This window comes from Cicer arietinum, chromosome 8, assembly GCF_000331145.2.
Source record: "Cicer arietinum cultivar CDC Frontier isolate Library 1 chromosome 8, Cicar.CDCFrontier_v2.0, whole genome shotgun sequence".
Classification (NCBI taxonomy): domain Eukaryota; kingdom Viridiplantae; phylum Streptophyta; class Magnoliopsida; order Fabales; family Fabaceae; genus Cicer; species Cicer arietinum.
The window spans coordinates 8233211-8238491 of record NC_021167.2 but is presented as its reverse complement, the minus strand read 5'-3'; the positions used below and the strand labels follow the sequence as shown (position 1 = coordinate 8238491).

Sequence of the window (5281 nt, the reverse complement as noted above, 5' to 3'; positions counted from 1 at the left end):
TAATTTTTTTTTATGTTAATGTTCAAAGTTTTCTCTAAAATTTATTTTTATTAGAAAAGAGACTTAAGCTAATACTTTACAGCAAGAATTGCGGCGAGGCTAGTGCAGCTTTTCACGGCTCACACCAAAAGCGAGGATATGGTGGGACCCACTGAAACATGAGACTCACATAATGCGGGCCCACCAACCTTAACGTTGCATCTTTGACGTGGCACGCGGGAATTTGGTTCATGCAATGCAACTCTATCAAATTGTATTGTGGTGTGAACTGTTAAGTTTGGAATGTACTATTTCTTTTGTAGTGTGAGCACGGAGCTTTAGACACAACATTTAAGCAAATTTATAATTATATAAGTATTTCTCTTAAATTAAATGCATTATGATCGAGATTAAATACATTATTTTAGAGATTAATTAAGTGAAGTTAAAATAATGATAAAATATTATCCATAAAATATCATGAAATTGAAACTTTTAAAATAGTTTGCAGTTATTTTAAAACTTTTAATGTCCACATAACTTATTTACGGTAAAATTATTTGTGCTGATGGTGATGGTGTATATGAATTAGATTATTTATTAAAATATTTAAAAAGTTAAGAATTTTTTATTAAAAAATCAATAACTATTAAGAATAGAAAATTATTATTAATTAAAGTGACATCAATAATTATTTGATGATAAAACTCTTATCACTAAACTAAAATTTCATAGATAAATTAAAATGAGTTGAATAAATTTTTAATCTTTATAAAATTTTAATATTTTATTTTAAATAGTTATAAAAAATTTCTCAATCTTTTAGTCTTAAAAGTTTTCTTTTCATTTTTGTTATTGTTCTTGCGTCGGTTGATGTATATCTTTTGAATATGGGAATGATTTTTTGTAACCATATTTATGCTATTATAAATATTTTCCTTGCAAAAATTTAAATGTTTTAACAAAAGTGAATTAAATATAACTTTTTTTCTTCTTACGTTCAATTTCTTTTTAACGCCTTCATCCTAACCTTGAACATCATTCACTCACTCTAAATTTTATTTCAAAAAAAAGAGTTTGATTATTATATAATGTTTGTGTAAAAGATTTTCTATTGTCATCAAATCATAATTTATTATATGTATGAATTTAAAAATAATTATAACTAATGTCGATTTTTTTAATGATACAACGATCATGATTGATTGTTGTTGTAAAAAACCTTTACGGTGATAGTGTATATGGAATACATCTTTATTATTACTATTGTTTATCTCGTAGCGGCGACCGATACTATTGGATTATTTTACAATTGTATCAATGAAAGAGATAAAACATTATTTTAATAAATTACCCTTTTGAAAAAAGCATCAACCTAGAGTATTCATAACACTTTTCTAATTTTTTTTCTCTCTATAAATCGACAATTACAACAAATTTGAGAAGATTAAACACATAAAGAGTAAAATTATATAGAATTAATGAATTCGTTTCAAAGACATCCCTCACTTGAAAGTTGATTTCTTAAAATAAAAAAAAATAAAATATAAATGCTGAAATTCTCGAGTTGAGTCACATCATCATATTAAAAAATAAAATTTTAGTTCAATTCTTAGAACAAAATTAGATTTGAGAATATCACGAACTTCAAAAATAGAATTACAAATGAAAAAATTGAATGTATTTTATCCTATAAAAAATTTGTGTCATTGACATATTTGTTTGAAAGAGTTTGGATCTATAATTTGTCATAATTTTGAATCATATTTCAAACTAGCTATCCAATGAGAGAGATATTAGGTTTTGCAACATTCCTTAGATCTCCAATCCACCAAATCTATTTGAGATGATATTTTCTTTAAGCAAAAAATAGAAGTGCACATACATAACTGTGATTTGCTAATATCTCAATTATATCTATACTTTAACAAGTGAATAATTATTTACACACTCTAAAAATATTATTAAAAAATAAATAGATAGAGATAGAGACATTAACCAAATCTATCAAAAATAAATAAACAATAACGATAATTATGGAGAGTAAAATTTATCTTTAAAAAAATCCAAGAGACAATTTAGCAATATAGTATCCCACCAAAACACAATCAACAAAAATTTGCATTAACCAATCCATCTAGGCAACAATTTACTTCTTTATAAATATGAGACACTTTAAACTTTAAATGTTTAATAATAATCAAACAATTTTTTCATCTTTTCTTGATTTGCCAAGATTACTAAAAACTTGGACAATGAGAATATAATCATACTCTAATCATAAACTTCTCCAAAGTCCAAACCTTATTGCGAACAAACTCAATGCAATTATGCAAATCATTGCAACAATTAGAATTCCTCTCACATAATGAATTCCTTTATCCCGAATTATCTTGACAAAGAAATGGCCTTGTAGTTTGATCATGCAATAATAAGAAATAGACAAAACAACTGAAATAACAAGAGAAAGTTTTTTTACCTTTCAAAGAAGCAAGTATTGATTGCATTTTTCAATGATGAAATGGAAATAACCTCTTTTCCTTACAATTGGGAAACCAAGATACTTATCAAGAGAAGGTGTGCTCAAAATTGCAAAGATACATATTTTGAACATGCTCTATTTCTTGTACCAATATATATTTATATATTTATATATTTATATATTTATATATTTATATATTTTGATAGTGCTCTATAACATTTTAGAGTGTTATAAAAGTTTAATATTTATTCACATAGAAAGTATATGAATAACACTCTAAAATATATAATACTACACACACCTTCAATCATATCTTGTTATTGTGTATTTTTGTAGGTGTATTAAAAAAAATAAGATGATGACAGTTAATAACGAAGTCAAATTAAAACACATAAAATTATTTTACATTGTTAGTATATATAATTATATAAATTCAATTATTTATAAAACTCCTTCATATATTGAAATGTATTTTTAGTGAAAAAAAATATTGAAATAGTTATTTAAGGGTTTATGCTGCAAGATACTCAAATAAATAATAAAAAAAAATATAGCCAAAATACTTCAAATAGTTTTTTTGAAAAGAAAAAAAATACTTGAATTATTTAAGAATTCGTTTGTTACAAATTTCAAGATTCAATGAATTATTAAAAATGTTTTTAATGAGACACCTCTAAAAAAATATCTTCGCATTTGAAATAATTTTAATTTATATTACTTTTAGTTACTTATTTTATTTTTCAAAAGTTGTAACAAGCATATGCAATCCCCTAAAAATGTTTATTTTAAAACATAAGCTCTATGAGACATGATTCAAATCTTATGTTGTGCAGTCTAAAATTAAATATAGTTTTGTAACTAGTTTTACATATACATTCATTTACACACTTAAATATATATATTTTAAATTTAACTGTAGTTTTATTTTTCTATTTAAATAATTTTTAAATTTTGGCCACTTATTTTTAAATCAGAAATTTTTGTCCCTTAATTTTGTTAATTTTTAAAATTTGACTCATCATTTTTCACTTATGTTTATAGGGCATAATTTAATAAATTGTTGTCACGACAGATTATATTTTAATATATAAATTATTTTTATAAAATAAAAATTATTGTTAAAATCTGAAGAGTAAAATTAAAAATAGAAAAAAAAAATTGCAAAATACTAAATTATTACTTGTAAAAACTACAAAATTTACTTGCAAAATACCAATAACAAAACTGGAAAAGACCAATAAAAATCGATAAAAAAATAATAATAAACAGTAAAAATAAGTAGAAAATTCCATAAAAAAGCAAAAACAGTATATGTAACTCATGTAAGATTATGACATTATTTTGAATGACTGATATATAATTTATAATTTAGATAACATTATGATATTACGATGTATAGGATTATTTGGTATTTTAGTTCTAATTTTTTAAAAATATTTTTGCATTTGTCTTGTAGTTTTTTTTTTTTATAGTGTTATACTGGTTTTTATATTGTTTTTTCTTTTGGTTTTCCTGATTTTTTTTTACTGATTTTTTTTAAATTTTCAGTACTATTTTTCTAGGGTTTTTATAGTTTTTACTAATTATTTTTTATTGATTTTTCTTGTCTTTCTTGTTTTTTTTTTGGTATTTTGCAAATAAACTTTCTAGTTTTTACAATAATTTGATATTTTACTATTATATTTTTCTGATTTTTATTTTATTTTTCATATTTTTTAAACAATTTTATAAAAATAATTTATATACTTAAATATAAATGATATGATAATAATTTATTAAATTAATAAATAACATATCATATTAAACTATGTCACATAAGTAACGAGTCTAAATAAAAATTGATAACATTAAATAACTGAAATTGTTGATTTAAAAATAAGAGGATCAACATTTATATATTATTTAAATAGAGAGACTAAAACTTCAATTAAACTATATTTTTCTATTTAAATATTTTAAAAGATAATAATATGTATTTTTTATGAAAAAACAAAAATATATTTTATCTAATGATAAAATATCATTATATATATACAAAGTTAAACTTATATTTTATAACTATTATTACTTATTATTTTCCACTTTATTATAATTCAAATTGGCCACAGGGTAATAATAAAATGAATATTTGTTTGTTTTCCTTCATAAAACTCAAAAAAAAAAATTCCCATTTTACAGTCAGAATTGACATTAGTCAAAGATAAATAAGGAAAAAGTAAGTGGTATTTCAACCTTTTAATTTTATTCTACAAAAAAAAAACTTTTTATCTTATTTTTTATTTATTCTTAAAAAAAGTACTTTTTTAATTTTTAAAAAGAATCGTAGGCGCGAGGTGCCAGCTGGAGGAAGAACACGTAATGTTTGCCACACTGGAAAACTCGCTCGCCGCGTCAAAATAATTTTTTTTTAAGTAAAAAAAAAAAAAAAACACAATCCGAATGAATCTCTGCGGTAAGAATATAAAGAATAGAGTCCCACAATGCAACTTTCAACTTTCAACATTCCCCTAATTCATCTCTTTCTTTTCCCACTCCGTCTCAATTTTGTAAAACAACCCAAAACCATTCATATAACAAAGATTGCAATTTTCAACCTCAACAACTGTTTAAGGTTTCTGGGCCGGCCTTGTTTTTTTCATTTGTTTAGTCCTATGAATCAATGATAATTTTTAGTTCTGTGTCTGTGTCAATGTAAGTGGTTGTTGTTTGAATTATTAAACGGCGTTTGTTTTTGAAATTATAATGTTTATTTGTTTTTGAAAATCTTCTTCTGTATTTTGACTCAGTCCTGTACAGAGACTTCACAAGATCATAGAAAGA

At 23.0% G+C, this 5281-nt stretch overlaps 1 protein-coding gene across 1 annotated transcript in view; it reads left to right on the top strand.

The window, feature by feature from the left end:
• The first annotated feature begins 4942 nt into the window (after positions 1-4942).
• The window catches only part of LOC101509896 (cellulose synthase-like protein D3), a 4980-nt gene continuing 4641 nt past the window's right edge, over positions 4943-5281 (top strand). The window contains exons 1-2 of the mRNA XM_004512413.4: positions 4943-5152; positions 5248-5281. The gene's annotated coding sequence lies outside the window, so the exon portion shown is untranslated. The remainder of the gene's footprint in view (positions 5153-5247) is intronic.